This window comes from Macaca nemestrina, chromosome 8 (genome assembly GCF_043159975.1).
Source record: "Macaca nemestrina isolate mMacNem1 chromosome 8, mMacNem.hap1, whole genome shotgun sequence".
Taxonomy (NCBI): Eukaryota; Metazoa; Chordata; class Mammalia; order Primates; family Cercopithecidae; genus Macaca; species Macaca nemestrina.
This window is the reverse complement of record NC_092132.1, coordinates 137,950,039-137,974,369: the sequence shown is the minus strand read 5'-3', so window position 1 is coordinate 137,974,369 and position 24,331 is coordinate 137,950,039. Positions and strand designations below refer to the sequence as shown.

Genomic DNA, 24,331 nt, shown 5'->3' with positions numbered 1-24,331 from the left:
CTGGCAAGCTGGTTTAAATGACAAAAATATATTCACACCTACTAGTCTACATTATCATTGTATAAAATCCTTATTGCTTGTAAAACACTGATCAACCCCAGCTACACATGTGAAATATTGTTTTGATCCTAATTCTTTTTCATTCTTTTTCTAATTTTCTGTTTAACCGAAGTTCAACACCTAAAGGTGCCTTTATTTCTAAAAAAAAATATTCATTATAGTCTAGGATATGTTCAGACTTTTGAGAATTGTGACTGCCATGTTGAGAGACAATGCCCTTTTAATGCGCTATTAGAAAAGTTTATTTTCTACAATATACACTAAATAAAAGTATAAAGAACTTGCATTTTATAGATATGATGAAATTTGAAAGTTTCTTTTATTCCCATAAAAGCCTCAATAATATTTTCTTTACCTTAAAGCCATCTCTTAATTGTAGGATTATTTCAGATTAGAACATCTATTTAATGGCAGAAAACACTCTTAAAACCAGGGATCTTCAAAATACTTCTCCAAATCTCTATTTCAAATTCCTATGAAAAGTTATTTTATGTATCTTCCAAAGTATATTTGTTTTATTTTTTCTAAGAAGAAAATATGACCTATTTTAAAGTTTTCATAACCACCTAGATTTATTTAGTAACTTTTCTCTAAGAAATTAAAGTAGGCTTACTCTTGTAGATTTAACTCAAAAAAAAAGTTCTAATAAATAGATGCAATGAGATACATTCTATTTTATTTTTATTTTACATATTATTTAGAGTTTTGAACTTTTCATCTGGCAACATTCTGCCTGGCTGCCTCTTTGATTGTAAATCAGATCCCCTCAGATATAGCATTGCTCCAAAGAGGCCTTGAGAGTACTCACAGGTACATTACTTACTGAATTACACTCCAGCGTCCTGACAGAACAAAGCACTGGCAAGTGTACCATAAATTTCCATAAAGAAATAACTTCAGCAATAAACTCTATTTAGGGATAAGAAAGAAGAGAATGACAGGGCAAACTAAATAAACATCATCACAATACAGCACATTAGATGACATCTTTACAGCGACATATAAAAATTACTTTGTAGAATCTTGATAGGAACTTACAGCCAAACTTTCTCACAAGAACATAAAGCCTTCTTGATATCATGAAAATCTGTTGCAGTTCTTCTCAGGAAAGTGGCTTTCCAGGAACATTGTAATTCTGTTTTAATATGGATGTAAATGTTTTCAATTAATATTCACTATACCAAATAAGCAGGTCATAAACAATGTAATGAAATTAATTAATGGATGATGAATTAAACCATTGATTAAACTTATTTGAAGAACAATTTTACTAAGTACATATAACATTCTGACTTACATGATTGAACACATAGATTTAACAGGATAAAAATAAAATGCAATTTACTATCTCTAAGTAGAGGTAAGTATGAAAAATAAATATATAACACAAATGTTGTTAGCTGAAACAAAGAAAAAATAATTCTTTTATATATATATATTAAAAAAAGCTGGGAAAAATTAAATACATATGAATACATCATTAAGCTGTAGAGATAGTGAAGAAACCACAGAGGGCTAAAATAAAACGTAAACAGAAGCTGAGAAGCAAATGAAGTGTGTGAAATTTAGCTTTTATTCTGAAAACTTCTGCCAAATTTTGTTAGACTAAAGTTTCCTGTTCCCCTAGGACTGCATGGGCTAGAAAGAACAGAAGTTTTTAATGTGACATGGGTAGTTCAATAAAATATGCCTGATAAATCTGGTACCCCAAAGTGCCCTACGTTAAGCGAAAGAATGAATGAAAAATGAACCCATTATAAAGAAGGGGCAGCAAAAATATTTATCCATTTTAAACTTGGAACTGGATGAAAGAAAAGAAAATCTCCCATGAGAATTTGTAACCATGAACTCAGTGTCACATGGATTTTTGCTTGAATTTATGTTACCCACATGTTCAGGAGTAAAACTTGGAGCAGAAATTTTAATTTAAAATATGGTAAGGTTTGCAATGCTCCCTGATGACTGGTAGAAGAAAGTAAAATCATCTCCAGGGATGTGCAACATCAATTCAGGAAAACAAAAACTTTCCATATATAAAGCTCCAAGGGAAATGAGCAGTTTAGAGTCAAAAATAATAAAAGAAACCACATAAATAGTTACAGATAAACCTCAAAGAATGTAAATATCAGAATTATCAGACTATTTTAAACACCTAAAGAAAAGAAAGAAAAAAAAACTGGGAACAAAAGCCTATAGAAAACAAGTAAGATTTGGAAGAGAGCACTGCATTTTGATAAATAAAGAAGACTTCAAAGTTAACATTTAAAACATAGATTGAACAATACAAAATAACTTAGCTAATGAACAGGTAGATAGTTTATTCTCAAAAGATATGTGGTAGTAATAATGTTTTAAAAACTAGAATTGAGATTTTAAGGACAAACTTCCAATTTACAGTCTGGTAGGTAGAGAGCTTAGAAGTTGTCACTCATTCCTACCAACAAGTAAAAAGCTGAACCAACTGAAAAATCAGCAACTCTTCTTAGATCTGTCAGAGAAGTAAGGTCACAGGGAGAATCACTGGCCCCCAAATTGGAGAGACAGATAGGTGAATACAGAGAATCACAACTTACCAGAGCAAGGACCCAAAAGCTGAAGCCTCCATGGGGACTAGCACTGGGTAAGAAAACCTGAGCTGTAATTAGTAAATTACTAGAGGCTCACTATAGATTATTTTGAGAGTCAAAACGTCCAGGGAAACCCAGTTAAAGGAGTACCCCTACACTTTTGTGAGCTTTAGCTCCTGGAGCTACACCAGGTTTTGACAGTGAAAGAGGAGAAGAGAAATGAAAAAGAAAGAAGATAATTTAAAAATCCCTTCATGCTTCCTGCAAGGGAAGAAAAAAGTAATCATTTTGAAATTTACCAAAGTATTCTGCTAGTGATAAGACCTGCCCCCAGAAGAAGCTGTTTTCCCAGAGCCTAGACCACTGTTTTGTTTGGGGGCCTAACTGGGGGTGGGAAATACCCAACTCTAGCCTTCTCTAGCTTTCCACATAAAAGAAGAAAAATAGCCAACTCCAGTCCAATCTAGTTATTCTGTCCCACCTGGGACCAGGGGTGGGGGGGAATCCATGGGAGAAGTGAGAAGCATGTGTGAGGTTAACAGTTCAGAGGCATAAGCTCATTAAAACACTGAGACCTAATTAGGCAACTATAGGACACTTTCCCTCCTCTCACACCTTACCACCTTGTTACTAAAGGCCTATTTAGCACAGTTCCTGTTACCCAGTACATCATGTCCAGCTATCAGGAAAAAATTACAAGGCATACCAAAAATCACAAACATAGTTTGAAGAGATAGAGCAAGCATAAGAACCAAACTCATGTGGCAGAGATGATGGAATTATCAGACCAGAAATTTCAAACAACTATGATTATTATGCTAAGGGCTCTAATGGATAAAGGAGATAACATATCACAACAGATGAGCAACGTCAGCAGAAGTCCTAACAAGGGGAATAAAAAAGAAATGCTAGAGATCAAAAACACACTAATAGAAATGAAGAATGCCTTTGATAGGTTTATTATTAGACTGAACACAGCTGAGGAAAGAATTTCTGAACTTGAGAATACTCAATGAAAATTTCAAACACTAAAGAGTAAAGAGAAAAAAGGCTGAAAAAAGAACCCAAATAGTATTTAAGAAATGTGGAAGAACTATAAAAACTATAACATATGCAAACTGAGAAGGAAGAGAAGACAACAAGGGAGAGAAAAGAGGAAATACTTGGAGCAATAATGGATGAAAATTCCCCCAAAATTAAAGTCAGACACAAAACCACAGATCAAAGAAGCTCAGAGAACAACAAACAGGATAAGTGGAAAAACAACCTAGCCATATTATACTTAAACTCAGAATATCAAAGACAAAAGACCTTGAAAGAAACCAGAGAAAACAAAACACCTTACTCAAATAGGAGCAAAAATAAGAATCATATCCAATTACTTCTCAGAAACCATGCAAGCAAAAAAAGAATAAAGTAAAATATTTAATGTTTTAAGAGAAAAAAATCCCAGCAACCTAGAATTCTGTGTCCTAAGAAATTATCCTTCAAAAATGAAAGAAAAATAAACACTTCTTCAGACAAACAAAATTTGAGGAAACTTGTAACCAATTTATTTGTATAAATAAAATAAATGACAGCAATAATTCCGGTAATGGGGGTTATTTTATTACTATAAAGTACTCATAGTACCATAAAGCAGCATAGTGTCATTTGACAGTGAATTTTAAAGAACTGTAAATCTATATTGCTAACTCTAGGGCAACCACTTAAAAATAGGAAAAAAAAAGTATAACTGATATGCCAAGAAAGGAGATAAAATGGTATTAAATAAGATGCCCAATTAAAAGCATAAAGGGAAGAAAAAGGAAAATTCAAAACTATGAATAAAGGACAAGGGTAACAAATAGAAAACACTAGTGAATACAGTAGATGTTATTCCAAGTATGTCAATAATCACTTTAAACATCAATGGTCTAAATATACCAATTAAAAGACAGAGATTGTCTGAATTAATAAAAAAACAAGACCTAACCATATGTTGTTTACAAGAAGCACACTTTAAATATAAAGATACATATATATTGAAAGTAATTGATTGAGAAAGATATATCATGCTAACATACCATAAGAAATCAGGATCCAGGCAATGGAATCTTATTCAGCACTAAAAATTAATAAGGTATTAAGTGAAGAAAAGACTCCTTAGGGAGGAACCATAAGTGCACATTACTAAGGGAAAGAAGCCAATATGAAAAGACTGCATACTGTATGATTCCAACTAAATGACAGTCTGGAAAAGTTAAAACTTACAAAGAGAGTGAAATGATCAGTGTTTGCCAGTGGTTAGGGGGAAGTAAGAAGAATAGGTGGAGGACAGACGATTTTCAGGGCAGTGAAACTACTCTGTATGGTACTCATCCTATATATATGTCACTATAAACTTAACAAAACCCATAGAATGTGTAACACCAAGAGTGATATAAACCATGGACTTTGATAATGATGTCAATATAGATTCATTGATTGTAACAACTGCACCACTGTGGTGCACTCAATTTTGCTCACTCAATTTTGCTGTGAACCTCAAACTGATGTAAAAAATCTTCCAGTCAATTTTGCTGTGAACCTCAAACTGATGTAAAAAACTAAAGTCTATTTAAAAAGTTAAGGAAAAAGCTTCACTTGCAGACACAATGGTATAACTGGATCAGACCAGCTATTCCCCCATAGTCAAAATAATTGGTACTCATGTTCTCCCTCCCTCTCTGTCCCTCTATATTACTTTCTGCACAGGGATACTGGTAGTACCTTCCGGGATGGGAAAAAGGTCCTTCTGAAAGCTCAAAAGATTCAAAGAAGTCTGGGGAATCAAATTGGAAGAGGGATAAATTCACCCAGATAACACTATCCTTGGGGTGCGGTTCCAGGTCCTCTAGCTACGGCCCCGACTTGGACATCTCACAACTGCATCTGTGCATTCAACTGTGTTGAAAGTTCACCTGCTCTGACTCTTAGACAAGGGTTTGATCTTCAGCTTTTTCTGCTAATCTACTGCATGAGATAAGGGCTTCTTTGTAAGCTGCGAAAGTGTTCTGGCTCTCATGCTTAGTTTTCAATGCCTTGCTAACTGAGCACGGCTTTCATTATCAAACCACTCCTCATGCCAACTATGCTAGTCAGGTTCTCCAGCAATCAGACACTGAGATAACGTTAGATTTACAGAAGTTGCATTGACAAGCAACATCTTAGAAAGGAAAGGAGAAAGGCTTACAGAGAAGAACCCATCAGATGGTGATATAAGATCTCACAAAGTATTGGCCAACCCCATGGGAAGCTCTGGAACAAAGATTTGCTTTTATAAGAGCCTCATGTTGGGTTCAGGCATCGGCAAGAAGAAAGTAACCTCAACTCAAAACCTGAGATAGACCCTAACGGAGCTGGCAGCTAGAGGCTGACAGCCAACCACACTCCTTGCTATGGGTGCAGTCATTTCTTTACAAAAGATCTAAGATATTCTTTTTCATCTGACACAAACACTATCAAATAAGTAAACATAATGAACATATGGACATCTACTAATGGAATGAACATCTACAGATGGAATTCTATGTATTCTAAAGATACATGGAATATTTACTAAGGTAGTCCACATGCTGAGGCATAAAAGATCTCAAATTCAGAAGGACTGAAATCATATACAATAATATTCCTGAACAAAAATGGAGTTAAACTGTGAAGTAAGAGGAAAAAAAATCTTAAACTTGTAAAACTCAGATTATGGTAATTAGCAAATCCATCATCTAAAATATTTATTATTTCTTTGGGAACAAATTTAAGGCATGGAGGCATTATCCCAAGCAAATTAAGGCAGAAACAGAAAAGCAAATATCGCACGTTCTCACTTATTGTAAGTAGAAGCTAAAAATTGAGTACTCATGGGCATAAAGATGGCAACAATAGATACCGGGGACTATTAGAGGGAGACAAAGTGTGGGGACAAAGGTTAAAAAAAAAATTCTTGGCCGGGCACAGTGGCTCATGCCTGTAATCCCAGTACTTTAGGAGGCTGAAGCGGGCTGATCACCTAAGGTCAGGAGTTCAAGACCAGCCTGGCCAACATGGTGAAACCCCATCTCTACTAAAATTACAAAAATTAGCCAGGTGTGGTAGCAAGCACCCGTAATCCCCGCTACTCGGGAGGCTAAGGCAGGATAATTGCTTGACCCCAGGAGACGGAGATTGCAGTGAGCCGAGATCACTCCACTGCACTCCAGCCTGAGCAACAGAGTGTGCCTCTGTCTCAAATAAATAAATAAATATATAAATAAATTAAAATAAATAAATAAATAACCACCTAATTCTTCAGTACTATGCTCAGTACCTGGATGACGGAGTCAATCATCATGCTCCAAACCTCAGCATCACACAATATACTTATGTAATAAATACTTCTAAGCAACCACTGATTCTAAAATAAAACTTAAAATTTATTTTTAAGAATAATATGATAAAAATAAAATAAAACATGAATGTAAAAGGAACTTTATCATTTAACAGGTAATCTAGATTAATTTTTTATGAAAGTGTCTCTCTAGCCTATTATTAAGCACATACAGGATTGAGGAATTTATCTTCTGAAGTAGCCTGATTCATTTTGAGATGTTCTTTAATGGTTGGAAATTATTTTATATGAAGTTAAATTTTCCCTCCCATTATTTCCACCTTTTATCCTAGTTCTCTCCTCCAGAACCTCTCAAAATCAATCCAAACCTTACTACACATGAGTCCTTAAAATAACCAAAAAGAGCTATCAAGTTCCTAATTCTTTCCTTCTCCAGATGAAACATTCTCAGCTCTTTCAGGTACCTTCTCATGTAATTTACAATGACCCAGAAATATTCTCATTCCTTGCCCTTCACCATTCTTCAGTCTGATTAAAAGACCTCCAGAGGTGAGCTTTCCAAAAGAGAACACAATATCCTAGGTGAGGTCTTCCCAGTGCAGAATACAGAAGCCACATCCCACTCTCACAAAAATAAAATAAAGGTAAAAGGCATGAAGGGCAGGCAGGAGTTAGTTTGGATAATTTCTTGGGTAGACATATGATTGATTACTTCTAATTATAACCTCCTTCTTGGGACTCATCATGCCCTAAAACTGACTAAGTAGTTTTATGCCTTATGGCCTTTGCACAGCCTGTCCTGGTGAAACCCTGTCTCTACTAAAAATACAAAAATTAGCCAGGCATGGTGGTGGACACCTGTAATCCCAGCTACTTGGGAGGCTGAGGCAGAATTGCTTGAAGCCGGGAGGAAGGTAGAGGTTATAGTAAGCCAGGATCACACCATTGCACTCCAGCCTGGGCGACAGAGTGAGACTCTGTCTCAAAAAAAAAAAAAAAAAAAAAAAAACAAGAAAGAAAGATCTTACCATATCTTCATACTCACCATCCCAGAAAGGCTGTTCCTTACCACTTTTTCTAGGGCAACCTTTTCACCATTATTCTCTGACCCAGTCTAATGTTTATTTTCTTCAGAAAAATTACCAAAGATGCAATTATTAATTTGCATGTTATCCTGTCTTTGTCTCTCCCACTAGAATATAAAGTAAAAGTTTGGTAAACAAAGAAAAAAATTAAAAACAGCATCTCTTTGTTCCATTAATATCCTGCCAGCCTTTGGCGCAGCAGATGCACAGTGTATAATTAACACTCAAAAATACTTGGTGAGTTAATAAATTAAAAAATGAAATGGTTACCAACAAGTTTTTGGTTTTGCGACTGGATAAATAAGCCAAGACTAACATTACAGAAGGACAAGTCCGTTGTGGAAGGAAAAAGAGAATCATGCAGGAGTCTAAGTTTTTTGGGGTCTAATATCTAGATTGGGAATAAGGATCTGGATCTAGAAGCCAGACCTAAAAAATAAATTTATATAACAGGGTCATCAATCTATTCGACACAGTTAAAGTTATGGGAATAGATGAGGAAATAATCAGATGTTGCAATAAAGAAAAAAGAAACTAAGGGACACAGAACGAGAAATTAATGTCTAAGGAAATTAAAAGCAATCCGAGAAGTGGAACTACAACCAAATAATTCCATTGTTTCAAGACGGAAGTGACAGATATAGTCAGATAGCAATAGAAGAGACCTGAAAAATGGCCATGGGTTTTTACAATTTAGCAGTTATTAGAAACTTTTGAGAGAGAGCAGTTTAATGGTATTTTAGGAGCAGAAGTCTGAGAGTCATGCAGTACACAGGTCAGAAAATAAAAGGGTAAATAAGAGCACTCTGTCAAGATGATTGATTGAATAGTGTATAAGAAAATCAAGATAGCAAGCAGAGAGGTACCCCAAAGACAAAGAAGGTGTTTTTTTTTTCTTAGTTTTTAGATGCAATAGATTTGTACATATTTATCACCTACGGGAAAGAGCCACTGGAAAGCAAAGCATTAAAAATATAAAGAAAATGGGGACATTTGAAGAATGACTTATCTGAGATCACAGAAAGACAGCAGAATGAGTATTCATGCGTATAGACATTAGATATTAGGTAGGAGGCACCAGCACCTCCTGCTTGTGGGGAACTCTCATTGGTGCACAGAAGTTAAAAGAATGATACATGTTTAAAGGCATTTATATCAGAAAGATACAAAGACAGAGTAGACAATAAACTTATTCCTCAAAAGCACAGAACCCCCTTGGAGTTGGAGATCATTTACTTGTAGTGGCACAAACTGGCACCAAAAAAATGCATGCCTATATTATGTTCTCTATTACTGTTCACTCACTTGGTAAAAGACAGTACAAAGAGGTAAAAGGATTGATCTTGGGTTAGAAGTCTGTAAGGCAGATGGAGAAGAATAATTTGAGGGAGGAGGATTAAAGGATACTGCCTTTATAAAGATGGAAAGAGGCCTAGCAGGTAATTTGATAGGATTTGTGAAAAACAACAAATTAAAGGGGATGCCACAAAACAAGTGGATTATGAAGAGGGATAAAGGTTGGTCTGAGATTTGTGAATATGGAGATGTCTAATATACATCCAAGTCAAATACATAGTTGGATACTTGAGTCTGACATAAAGGAAGAAATATGGAGTGGGGTTTATAAGTTTGGTGTTCATCAGCATTAAATAGTACTTCAATAGGTGGGAATGATACGATCATCTAGGGAGTAAGCAAAGATAGAGGAGAAAGGAGAACCAAAGACTGAGCCCGTTGGCCCTGGAGCACCAAGATGTTGTAGAGATGAGAGACGATGGTTTAGAAGGAGTACGGTAGACAGAATTCTTAGATTCCTGTCTCCTGGTGTACAAACCCCAAACAATCCCCTCCACTTGACTGTAGGTGTGACTTAATAATGTAACTAGATCTTACTCCCATGATTAGGTTGTATCTTATGGCAAAGGTAAAGGGATTCACCAGATGTAATTAAGGTCCCTAATCAGTAGATTTAAATTACTGAAAAAGGAGCTTATTCTTTATGGGCATGACCTAATCCAGCAAGGCATTTTATTATTTTACTTTGATCTTTTGAGAAAGGGTCTTACTCTGTCCCTCAGGCTGGAGTACAGTAGTATGGTCACTGCTCACTGCAGCCTTGACCTCCTGGGCTCAGGTGATCCTCCCACCTCAGCCTCTTGAGTAGCTGGAACTGTGGATGCACATTAACATGCCTGGCTAATTTTTTATAATTTTTTCTTGGAGACAGGGTTTTGTCATGTTACCTAGGCTGCTCTCAAACTCCTGGACTCAAGTGATCTGCCTGCCTCAGCTTCCCAAAGTGCTGGGATTACAGGTGAGCCACTGCATCCCACTAAAATGTAAAATATTCTCCTCCTGGGCTTGAAGAATCCAATAACCATGTTTTGAGAGGGTTTTGAGAGGGCCATGTAGCAAGGACCTGAAAACAACCTTAGTAGTGGGAGTGACCCCGATCTAATAGCCAGCAAAACAACAGAGGCCTCAGTCTTAAAACTGCAAGAAACGAGTTCTGACAATAACATGAATGAACCTCAACGTGAATTCTTTTCCAGACAAACCTCTGGATGAGAAAATATGCGAGCCAACACTTTGATTTTACCCTTGTGAGACCCTGAGCCAGATTTTTGGCCAGCAGAAAGATAACAAATGAGTATTATTTTAAGCCACAAAATTTGTGGCAACTTACGACACAGCAATGGGAAAACAACACAGAGAGTAATCATAGAAAATTACAAGTGCTGTTCTGGAAGCCAAATGATTAAAAAGGGAAGAATAATTGATTGTTGTCAAATGCTACTGACAAATGCAGAACAATGAGACCTGCATATTGATTATTGGATTTACTAAAGAGAAAAATTGTAGATTATAGTATAATTCAAGAGGAGATTTGCACAAGTATAGAGGTGAAGCTCAAAGGAGACAAAAATGTGGAGGGTTACCTAAGTTAGTAAATGAATAAAATTAAAATGTTCCAGAATAGACTGAATGGCATGATGTACGGCATGATTCATATGTACATGCAAGCATGTTCATTCTTCTGGAGTGTGGCATTTCTGACCAAATGTAAATTTGGTACTTTGAGTTGCCTTCTTGTCTTCAAAAGAATAACCTCATCTTTCAGCACATCTACATGACGAATAATTAAAAGGAAATTCTTGGCCTTGTAGCATTTCCAAAACAAGATGAAAATTGAGAGACATCTGAACAACAAAATTTCCTCAAAAATAATGTTTTCAATATAGTTCACACTTCATGTGTTTTATAAATTCTCCCCAACACACACACACATAACTGTAAATTCTCCTACTTTTACAACTCTAATTATTCTGTACAGATAGCACAAAAAAGCAACCTGAAGATGAAGTGCAGAAAACTATCTTCATATTAAGGAGTAATGTATTAATTCTATATGCTATATTCAATTAACAGAACATTTAGCATAAGCAATTTTCAAACGCAGACACACACACACCCCAACACAAACATAAGGTAAAACAGATTTATTGCAAGACATACAATCAACTACAACAGTGTAGTTAAATGAATGCGTCATTCTGTAGTTACTAACCCTGCTGAAGCAAATGCATTTTTTCCTAAAATAAGAATCATTTATTGTTAAATAACTATTGCTTATGTTTATGGAAAAACAATGCAGTGTACAGCTAATATCTCTGATCCTATTTCTTAGCTGATTTCTCTTGAAGATTGGTAAAGTGTAGAGATATTGATTTTATTCTCTAATAATCATTCCTTAAACTGTATATCTGAATGCCATTACAACCCCAGGAAAAGAGAGCAAGAACAAGTTTAGTGCTCTGTTTGCCCATTTATGTAGCACTAGTGGTACCAATTTCTGATAATGTGCCTACATTTATGGAGCAGCCATTTGAGTTTTCAGCCTTGCTGGAATCGTGTTTCAGTTATAAAAAGGCCATACCAATGAGTTTTAGAATGGATATGCGTTCATCTGAATCTACCCTAAAAGAGCAAGTGCTGTGTATCCACAGGAGTCTGGTGTTTAATCTAAAAAGAGGAGCAAATGGTATCTCAATTCTGAGAACTGTTTCTCACATCAAATTGCATTCGCTTGAAAATAGTGGAAGTCGTTTTGGTGCATCTATTCCTGTGATTCAGTAACGCATATGCTTTATCTTCTCATCATAAAAGACGTAAACACTCTTATATGAGTTTCCTGGTTACTGAAAGAAGACACCAGTGAAGAGGTATTTATGCTAAAGTGAATATCCTCATTATCTTAGTCACCGATCTACTATTGTAAGAGGAAGTCTATGCTAATTGCGCAATAAACACATTACAATGGAACTTACATAAAATAAACTCTTGTCTTTTATTCATTTTTTGAATGATTGTTACCTCACCTTGGGAGAACAAAATATACTCTTTATGTTGCTGTTGGCTAGTACAGAAAGTATTGGTATGAGTTAATTTGCCATTGTTGTGAGTAGAAAAAAATTACTCTTTTTCTCTGCTTGAATCCTAAGACTAGTTACAAGTTTTCAAAAGATATAAGATGATATAAGAATAGTATTTGACTTTTTATACAGTAAATTATGACAGTGACATGTAAAAGGTATAGAGAAAAAAATATTCTCTGACACTGAAGGAACATTTATAGATTTAAAGGCACTTGTATTAGAGTTCTACCAGATATAGAGATGAGACAGAGATAGAGATAACAACAGATAGAGATGATAGAGATAAAGAGAGATAGATGGAAAGAAGGAGGAAGAGAGAAAGGGAAAGGGAGCAAGAGAAAGAGAAAGAGAGAGATTTCAAGAAATTGGCTTCCACAATTATAAGGGTGGCAAGTGCTAAATCTTTAGGGCAGGTTGACAAATTGGACAGTCTCCTGCAGGAGGTGACACTGTAATCTACACTCAGAGTTTCTTCTTCCTCAGAGAAGCCTTGGTTTTGCTCTTAAGGCCTTTCAACTGATTGGATGATGCCAACCCAGATTATCAAGGACAATCTCCTTTACTAAAAGTCAACTGATTATAGATGTTAACCACATTTACAAAATATCATCATAGTAACACTTGAGTTAGTGTTTAATTGAAAAACTGGGTACTATACCTTAGCCATGATGATGCATAAATCTGACCATAACATCCATGACTAAAAAGGTACTGTGCTAGCGTAAAGAAGTCTAGATCAAGTAAGGCCTCCTGGGGCTTAGAAGCTGATAGAGAGAATCATGTTTGGAACATGACATAATAAAATTTGTTATAAAGACAGGAGTCTGTTTGGAAATCAGACTGGATCTGTAATGCATATTATAAAGATATCACATGCCCAGTACAAACATAACACAAATAGGAAAAGTTCTGAATGGAACCTACTACATACTAAATTACTACATGATGGAAAAAGCATCATCAATCAATCCAAAAATTGTTGATTATTAAGGAAATCGGGCTGGGAAAAATTGAGTACTAGGGAAAAAAAATTGAGTTTGGCACTGTTATCAAAAATTGATTTGAATAGTTGTGAAAAGTTAAATGTGGAAATTCTGATAAAATGGCAATGTAGGAAAAGCATCTAACACTCTTGACCAAACCCCTACTACAACACCAACTCCCGCTGACCACCACTGATGCTAGAGGAAAACAAGTGAATATAAAAATAAGTAAAATCTTTTATCAGCACTGAAAACTAGCAAACTTGTCATGCACTTTTACCAATTTTGAAGAATTGTTGCTATACAAAGCACATGTGGGATCAAAATAAAAGAAGGAATAAGTTCAAGATGGATCACTAGTAAATGCTCACTGCTCAATCCACGGTCAGAAAACCTTAACAGAAGATGTCAAGACCTTCTAATTCAGAAAGTGAGGAGCAACATTAAAACAACCATACTGTTTTTTAGGGCTTTCTCCTTCCCTGGGTGGCTACAGGAAAGCAGGTCAGACAAAATGTCTTTTATTATGTAAAGTAAGATAAATGAATAAGAAAGCTGATAACTTAGATATAAAGGATATGTTAGAAAATGTAAGGGAATATTTTATAAAACTCTAAGCTAAGTGGCTCACACCTGTAATTCTAGCACTTTGGGAGACAGAGGTGGGAGGATTGCTGGAGTCCAGGAGTTTGAGACCAGCCTGGGCCACACGATGAGACACCATCTCTACAAAATCAGAAAATTAGCAGGAGTGGTGGCATGCACCTGTAGTCCCAGCTGCTCTGCAGGCTGAGGTGGGAGGATCGCTTGACCCCAGGAGTTCGAGGTTACAATGAGCTATGATCTCCTTTCAGGAGACCACCAAGAAACACATGCATTATTGGGGTAAAAGGACTATTTTAGGGAAATTCAGAAAACTAATGAGTTTTGCTTTTTGATTAAATTGATTCGATGAATGGGCTGTGTTCAGAAACAGGAGCTCAACAGGAGAGGCCATGAAGCAGTGAAGTGCTAGCAATGGGAAGATACCTTGCTTTGGAGGTCAAAGGGGCACACACCAAATCAGTGAAGACAGGAACAAAATACACCCGAGTTCCCAAAGGGCAAGAGGACCTTTGATGATATATGAGTTCCACACATTTGACACATGACGTACCCACTCAAATTAAGGAAAGGTAAAGAAATTGATTAATTAATCAAAAATATTTGCTTGAGATGAGTGGTTAACAAATTAGTTCACAATATTTTAATTAAATATTAAAACTGTTAGAACCCCAAACAATATACAAAATAACTTCCATAATCATTAAGAATTTTTTAAGAAACCACAAATGACCTAGATGAGAGAACCGAGGAATATTTATGTAATCTTAGTCCTTCAGTAAACAGAGACATATCAGAAATACTTCATAGATTTGATCGAAAAAATTATTAAAATCATAAGCTCAATCAAAAGGTAACGGAAAATTTACGGACTGATTTCTTCTGGCATCATTTTTAATTTAATTATTGATACCAAGCATTATTTGTATAGCAAGAATATTAACTGTTTTCTGTAAAAAGTGTAGCAATGAACATAAACAGTTAATTCCCAAGAAAACAGCCATAAAATAAACATAACTTTTGATCCAGTGACTACAGTTTTAATGTAAGAAATGATGAAGGATGTAAACAAGGGGTTGGCGGCAAAGATATACAGTGCACCACTGTTTTCTCCTCTATTGGATATAATGCCCAGTGTTCCCATGATGTAGGCACACTAAAAACTCAGTCTTCACAACTATCCAATGTATCCCTGTAACCAAAAACCACTTGTGCCTGGAAAGCTATTGAAATACAAATAAACTTTTTTAAAAAAACATTGTTTTAAATGGCAAAATGTTATAAACAAATAAAATTATCTACTAAGGTAGAAATAGGTGAATTATGGTCACAGAAAACTTGATAATCAAATTCTAGACATCTATTAAATTGAAGTTATTAAAGAATAGTTAATAAAACTTTCTTCAAAATATATTAAATGGAAAGTTTAATTAAAAGTATATTATCCTACCCAATCTGAATTGTATGATAGACATTTCCTAAGCAGTATCTATGAATTTCCATGAAAAATGAGATTTAAGACTTTTTTATCTTTTTGCTTTTCTACATATTATGTAATGAACAATGAACATACATATGTAAATATACATTATTAATTATCTAATTATCTAATGAAAAGAGGAAATAAGCTAATTTTGAAACCACCTTTCCAATTTATAAATTGTTATTTTAATTGCGTGCAATTAATATGTATTAGGTAAAGAGTAAAGAAATGATTAGAAAGTATTTTGCAGAAATGTATAGAGAACATTTGCAGAAAGCTAACAAATTGAGAGTCATAGCTTCGTCCTAGAAAACTTGCCTTATTGCATATAGAAGTCTGGACCATAATGAACCATATCCAGACCTCAGGGGGAACTTGCATATGGTTCAAAGAGCTATAATCAAAAAGATAAGTCATTTACGCGCACGCACACACACACACACACACACACACATATGCATACATGTACACTCATGTATACACCCAAAATACAATTATGAAGTAGAAAAGAGATAACTGTGACAAAGTATCCAGGCTTGGAGTTGGAATATACTCAGTTCTTGGTTTATTCTATGAAAGGAGCCTCCTTACCTGTTCTTTTCTGTTGTTCTAGACTTTACTGTCCATGATATTCTTTCTTGTCCATTTTCCTCAATGGTCACACACGCAGTAGACTTTCAAGTCACATCTTGGTGACTGCTTTCTACTAATCTGGTTTTGTAACTTAGCCATGGCTTCAGAAGCCAAATAATGGCAGGCTACTACAAGCCAGGCTTTTCATTTCTTTGGCACCAACTCCTCAGAAACTTCTGTTCTATTTGCCTCTAGTTGGTTACATATTCACATTACCATAGCTGAAATTTTCAACTGGGGATAACTTTTATACCTGAAAACTCTGATCATTTATTTACTGGTCTCTGTATTCTTACTACTCTTATCCCTTTCAATTTAGTGGTGGTCATTTTGACATGTCCTTTACAATTATGAAAAAAGAATATCCCTTAGATAACTATTTGTTAGTTTCTGGATGGTGTCTGTGGTCTGTCAAAGAAAAATTCAGGGAAGCTGCTTGTGAGGAGTATATGGGCTTAGAATGTTGTCTCCAGCGACACTGTCCGTTCAGAGCCATCTCATATAAAGGCTTCATTTTGGAATAAGAAGCAGTTGGCTTTTCCAACACTGGTTTTAAAACCCAGATGCTCCATTATTAGATTTCATTCTGTTGACAACCTTTTCATCTCACGAGCAAAATGATGTATTACCGCCCAAATTCATTTCACTAATAGTACTTTACTATAAAAGGTAAAAATATCCAACATACATCAAATTTCTGCATTTTTCTTAACATGTGCTCTGTAGGCATACAAATTGACTTCCAACGTGTCACAGATAATGGATTTGCCACACAAACTGGTATGACATAGTAAGTGTCACCTGCTGGCAAGCCTGCAATATCTATACCCTTGCTATTGCCACCCAACCACTGATACTATGCATCAAGTTTTAGGTTCTGTTAAGGGATCCCATTTCCAGACATTGTACTAAGGCTAGTGATAGTTCAAATATTGATTTGGACTCCTTAGGGAATCCTTTTACCTTAAACAAAATAGATGTCACAACAAGTTCAAGAAAGTAGGTCAACTCTCCTCTACTAAGCCCTCAGGGACACAGACAACTTCTGTCTTTATCACATGCTGTTAAAGCACAACCCAAAATGTCATAGCTCACTGTCATTCAGATTTCATTGACCATAGTTTAGTCACATGTCCATACCTAGCTACATAGGAAGCTGGAAATATAATCCTTAGCTGTGCTGAGTCCAAAAGTCTATGATGTATGAAAAGGGGTGAATGAATACTGACAAAAAACCAGCCGTTTGTATCACTTACATAAGGTGCATATTTAACTAATCAAAATGATGAGTTCCCCAAAGGAAAAACTGGCAGACAGAAGCAAAAAAATTCTAAAAAGAAGAAAGAAAAGTCATTAAATCTTTTAAAAGTAAACCTACCTAGTGATCCAATAATGCAACTGGAAACAGTGAACATATACATATTGCTATGAAATTTAAAATAGTCTAAAAAGTTATAACACCTGTTGTCATCATGATCTAAGTGAGATGTACATTTCCATACTGTTAGAAGTGTGTAAACTTGAACAAACTGCAGGAAACAAATTGGTCATCTGTCTCAAGAGTGTTTACATTATGCAGTCTTTTGGTGCAGCAATTTCATTTCTAGAAATCTACCTTAAGGTAACAATGATAGATGAGATAAGAGGTTGTCATAAAAGAATGCTCACTGACACTGTATTTACAATTGCAAAAATTTAAAAATCTAAATGTCCAACAAAAGAGAATGACAAAAATAATCATGATTGAGACACAGACTAGAATAGCAATCAGCTGTTGAAAATCATGCTTAAATAGCATATTTGACAAACTTCTCTAATGCAACACTTGAGTAAAAATAAACATAGGATATGACATTATTTTATACAGTGGAGTCTAAACTGTGATTAGGTATTAAATTTTATATCAAAATACCTCAAAATTATAAAGCAAATTGTATTTTTTATAATTTTTTTGCATTTCCATGTTATCTACAGTGTATGTGTTTTAATTTAAAAGATCAGAAAGTCAATGATGTTGTATTCAAAGTTATTTAGATGAAGACGACTATGTTCTTAAAATTCAAAACTTTAAACCTCAGCATATCATCAGGAAATAGTCTTCATTTGCTCAGTTCATAACTGACTCTAATAGCTACTTGTTCATTTGTATTTTCTTTCTCTCTTTTGCTGAAGTTGTTAACTCATTAAATTCATGAATATTTGAAAAACGAGTTTCATATGAAAGAAAATTCCCTTATTCATCCTAAGCTTTCTTTGGTTAATGTATTTCACTATTCAGTACAGAGCCCTGCCCACATGCGTAGTGACATACATATCTTCTCTTTGAGCTCAACCAGTCAGAAATTAGTATTTTTACCTTTATGCTGATTTGTCATGATATATGGAATGAGTTAATGGCCTCAAATTTTATTCTCATTGACTAAAATTATGGAGAAGAAAATTAAGGGCAGACATATTGTTTAAATAGACATGAAAAATATACTTTAAGTAATTACAGAATGGCAATGGTTAACCTTCTCTGATTGTGCCAGACACCACACTAAGTGCTTAGCAGTTCTTGGCCTATTGTGTGCTTACATCAATTCTCTGAGGCAGGTACTATGATTAGCTCCATTTTAAAGGCGAGGAGTCTGAAGCACAAAGAGTTATATACTTGTCCAGGATTGCTCAGCAGTGAGGGGTGGAGTTGCGACCCAATCTAAGGCAATGTGGCTACAGCGTCTGCACATTTGGCCAGATCATAACACTGTCTCATCATATCAAGAACAATGATAGAATCAACCATAAGTTTTCAACAGCACAGCCTGTGGTAACAAGAGAAAGTTATGTCTTCCCTTATTACAGCTAAAGAAAATAAATTGCTTCTATGTTGATACCATCAGAGAGAGTTTCTCATTTTTACTTTTAGCAGATCTGCTGTGGTACATTTGATAACTCGGCAGAATCCAATAAAGGGAATGACAGAGGGAATATCAGATTCAGAACAGACATAGCTGGTCAGAACAATAATAAAACATTTTATCACCCTGAGTAGTAAGCATTACATAACATCAAGATATGCATTCATGAATGTGTGTGTATCTGTGTGTGTGTGTCGTGTCTTGATATGCCATATATCTGTCCTTTGAAGTATCTTCTTCAATTCATCATCCAGCTTCAAATTCAGACCTGCAAAAATGCTCTAGGCAAAGGGTGTCCTTTCAACTGATCTGTTTGTTATTGTAATGAGAGCACATTTTATGGGCATAGTCCAATATTTTAGAATTAAGAGCATATACAAAAAATGATACAATATTCAGTGAAATGTTCATCAAATCCATCCAGCCGCACCAGAGGCAGCTTTTATGATTCTCAAAAGGAAAGTCAGAATCCTTGGAACAATAAAACAACTGCATTACATAACTGACATTTGATGAGGTGAGATAAATGTTCCTTCAGATTTCCAGAGCTGGCATATCCAAAGTAGCAGGTCAGTGTAGAGCAGTGTATGCCTGTGTGCATGTTGTACGTGCACATCAGCTACCGTTTGGTCTAATAATTGGAGCCCACCTATTGTGCTGCATGATGCTCTGATCTAATTATTGCATTCTGCCATTTCAGGTAACTCTGACAAGTCATCCTGTGCATATGCCTCATGACTTTAATTGCAAGGAGCTGAAAATAAAGCTATTTCTCAAGTATTTTTGTGTCTTCAAGTGCCACAGCATCCACCTCTCAGAACTCTTTACATTACCTTTATACTCTATTTAGGGTTTCATTGAAATCTATTATATTTCACATCATACTGAGAGAGGAGCAATCAAGTCATTTTGAAAGATACCAGCAAGTATCTTGGACCAAATTCCAGAGGTAGTTTTAATGCTCCCAGGATCATTTTAACATTAAACCCTATAGACCTAGGATTGAGAAACCACTCCTTTCAGAGTGGCCATAAAATATACACATATCTGAGATCTGGGGGAAAAATAATGACTCAAAAATATTAAAATAAATAAAATTTTTAAAAAGTATGTAATTTCTACCAACACATCATTGTGTCATCCTGCGAACTACAACTCAATTATTAGTTACATATGAATTTTGTTTTTAAATTTTGATATATTTTAAAGAATGAGAAATAACATACAATTGTCATCATTAATTAAAAGAACCTAGTTGCCTAAGCCCTATTTTAATTAATAGTAGGCTTGTCACAATTCTTTACTGTGGTTCTCCAGATGTTCAAATGTATGAGTTAGTCATTTAACATAAATGATGTATATCATTATGGTCTGTTGAAGAGTTGGCTAGTTTGGGTTAAAAATCAACTTCTAGGCTGGGCACAGTGGCTCAAGCCTGTAATCCTAGCACTTTGGGAGGCCGAGGTGGGCAGATCACGTGGTCAGGAGATCAAGACCATCCTTAACACTGTGAAACCCTGTCTCTACTAAAAATACAAAAAATTAGCCGGGCGCGGTGGCGGTTGCCTGTAGTCCCAGCTACATGGGAGGCTGAGGCAGGAGAATGGCATGAACCCGGTAGGCGGAGCTTGTAGTAAGCGGAGATTCCGCCACTGCACTCCAGCCTAGGGGACAGAGCGAGATTCCATCTCAAAACAAACAAACAAACAAACAACAACAAAAAATCAACTTCTAAGTCTGCACCCTACCACCAGTTACACAAGGGCAATTAGAATTAAGCAGTTATGAAAATTCTGCTACAAAACCAGAAGACTCTTTTGGCATGCTGAACTTTATGCTATATTCATAGCCAAAGGAGATGCCTCCTTTTTATTAACAAGCATCACTTCTGTTAAAGCCCTGGTTCATAACCGTGGCTGCACACCAGAATCCCACATAGAGTTTTCAAAATTACATACACCCAGGCCTCACCCAACACCTCTGCATCAGAATCTCAGAGGAAGTCCCAGGAGTTTATTTATATTATATATATATTTTTTAAATTACTGGTGATTTAGATGTACTGCTGCTGTGGGAACGAATGGCCTAACAAGTTAAAATGGTCAGATTTCACTGATGTCTTATCATCAAAATGAACTTCAACGTGGCTGACTGTGTCATTAATGGTGCAATGTGTCAAATTTGGTCATGTTTTCAAGTGCCATTTCTGGTTACATTGCTGCCTTGTTTTAAATAGACTGAGGTCTTTTTGTAACTTCAGCTGCAAACAATATTTTCTGAGAGTACATGAGAAATATCAATTTTCTGCAGAGATTATACCACCCCCTAAGAGAGTGAAAAGCCACTATTTTACTTCTTTAATGCTGACAAGGCATCTAAAGGGAGATCATTTATCTTTCCTGATAGTTCAGGAAAGGAAAGACAAATGCATTGTCTCCTTACTGTAGTATCAAAACCAAACAAACAAAAACCAAATTAACTCACCAAATGTGTGAAACAATGACACTTGTAATGAGAGCCTTTTGAGATAATAGAATAAAAATATTACCTGTTAAAATGTACACACTGCACTTTGAACAGAATGACAGTTTATTCTCTTATATTCTACAACCTTAAGAACGATTTACTTTCTCTTCATCTTCACACTCTGTGAGAATGCTTACCAACACATAACAAGAAACTCTTCCCAAATTCCGACAGCAAAGTAAGGACGCATTTGAAGAAAGGGAAAACAGCAACCTGACAACATTCAGTCTTTCCACTGATGACCCCACCCTTTCAAAGTCCGTTCAAAATAACAAGTCAAGAATCACTTGAGGTCAGGAGTTCAAGACCAGCCTGGCCAACATGGTGAAACCCCGTCTCTACTAAAAATACAAAAATTAGCCGGCGTGGTGGAGGACACCTGTAATCCTAGCTACTTGGGAGGCTGACGCAGGAGAATCGCTTGAACCTGGGAGGCAGAGGTTGCAGTGAGCCGAGACAGCGCCACTGCACTCCAGACTGGGTAAAAAAGCGAGACTCCATCTCAAAAAAATAAAGAAATAAATAAATTTTAAAAATAAACCTTTTGTGTTAGGGTCCTAGGGCTCCTGAAACAAAGTACCACAAACAGCATGACTTAAAACATTAAAACAAAAACAAAACAGAAATGTAATCTCTGGTTGTTCTGGAGGCCAGAAGTCCAAAATCTAGGTGCCCACAAGGTTAGTTCCTTCCGGAGACTCTGAGGGGGAAAGTCTGTTTCCTCCTCACTTGTTTGCTGCTGACAAACTTTGGTGTTCCTTGGCCTGCGGATGCATAATTTCAAACTCTGCCTCTGTCTTCACGTTTGCATCTCTGACTCTTCCAGTTACCTTCTTATAAGGACACTGGTCACTGGATTTAGGACCCAGCCTGATTCAGTGTGACTGCATATTAAATGGATCATATCTGCCAAAATCGTATTTCCAAATAATGTCACATTCACATAAGGTCCTGGAGGATAGGACTTCAACGAATATTTTGGGAGAACATAATTCAATTCACAACACATGCTTTCATTAATTACACAGTTTTAAAAAATAATTTGCCAACTTCGAGTTTGAGTAAAACAATATTTCATTTACATTCCCCAATCCAGCCCCATTTAAATGAGGTGATCTTGAGTAAGCTACTTAGGCCTGCTCAGCCTCAGTTTACTCATTTGCAGAAGACCGTCTCACAGAACTCAGATGAGGACTAAATATGACAATGTATATAATGCACATAATACTACTACTTATTGAGGACTTATCTAATCCAAAAGTATTCTTTAAATGAACAAATTGACGCACTAAAGATTTGAATGACTTCCTAATGGCACCAGAGCTAGGAGTGAAACACCTCAGATAAACACCAGATTTCCTAAATCTAGAATACTTCCCACTACATCATTTGGTGCTTTTGAAATTATAAAAATACAATCCCAGCACTTTGGGAGGCCGAGACGGGCGGATCACGAGGTCAGGAGATCAAGACCATCCTGTCTAACACTGTGAAACCCCGTCTCTACTAAAAATACAAAAAATTAGCTGGGCGCGGTGGCGGGCGCCTGTAGTCCCAGCTACACAGGAGGCTGAGGCAGGAGAATGGCGGGAACCCGGCAGGCGGAGCTTGTAGTGAGCCGAGATGGCGCCACCGCACTCCAGCCTGGGCAACACAGCGAGACTCCGTCTCAAAAAAAAAAAAAAAAAAACTGAATCATTTTCCCTTTTATTTGTCAATGTTATCTATGTTAGTAAGCCTTGGTCAGAAGAATGACTTAACTTTAAATTTTGCTTTGCAATGCAAGAAGCAAGCAGATATGCTATGTGTGATCTTATTTCAATAAAGTTGCAAAGAGAGAGAAATCAAGTATTCACACATACACAGATACAATGCCTCTGAAATGACACCTAACAACATCATGTGTGTAGTGTGTGTGTGTGTGTATTTGTGCATGTGTGTATACTTGGTTTCTGTCTCTTTGCAACTGTATTATCTTCTACTTACAATGTAGTATCCACATTTCTTCAGTTTTCTTCAGCTACAAGGAAGCCTGGGGCATCACCAGCCATAGGCATCCTCAACTTCAATGGAGGCAGCCAGAATAAAAAATTTGACAGGGCTTATTTAACTAACACTCTTTCACCTGGAACGCATTTAAATTTGGTAACTGCAAGTACAGCAAATATAACTTTGCCAGCTTTACTTATGCAGTAAGCCTACTACCTTCAAATAAAGTGACCGTAACTCCGTTACTAGACCAGGCAACTCGACTATTTCAGTTTTCAATAAACTGCATTTAACTCTCACAATGTCAACTTAGCTATAATCAATGTCAGCAGAAAAAATGATTTTATGTTATTAATATAAGACCATTTCGAGCTAATCATATTATTTACTAATCAATTCAGCATTTCTTGGCTATTTTAGTCTTTTAATATTTGATTTTAATCTTTAAAATTGCATTATGAATCAATTAAAATAGCCTGATTTAATTTCATCTAGACTTTTTCTGAATAAACATAATTGCTTTTAAAAGAACTGTTTTATTGTGTAACTATATTTCTGCATTTCTAGATGTAATGGGAACCATTTACTCTAAAGGAATTAAGAGATTTATTGTCAAGAATTCTGCTATGTCATAAACTAAAACATAAAATGGAAAATCACTATGAACTTACTATGAAAAAGTGATAAACTTTGTTGTCTAATGCTATGATTCATAGAGCTT

At 35.8% G+C, this 24,331-nt stretch overlaps 1 protein-coding gene across 16 annotated transcripts in view; it reads right to left on the bottom strand.

Moving 5' to 3' along the window:
- The window catches only part of LOC105463752 (macrophage scavenger receptor 1), a 764,939-nt gene that overhangs the window by 636,213 nt on the left and 104,395 nt on the right, over window positions 1–24,331 (bottom strand). For 15 of the 16 annotated variants that reach the window (XR_011607204.1, XR_011607203.1, XR_011607205.1 and 12 more), the window contains one exon: window positions 1,099–1,195. The exons of the other annotated variant lie outside the window; for it this stretch is intronic. The gene's annotated coding sequence lies outside the window, so the exon portion shown is untranslated. The remainder of the gene's footprint in view (window positions 1–1,098; window positions 1,196–24,331) is intronic. 16 annotated transcript variants of the gene reach the window in all.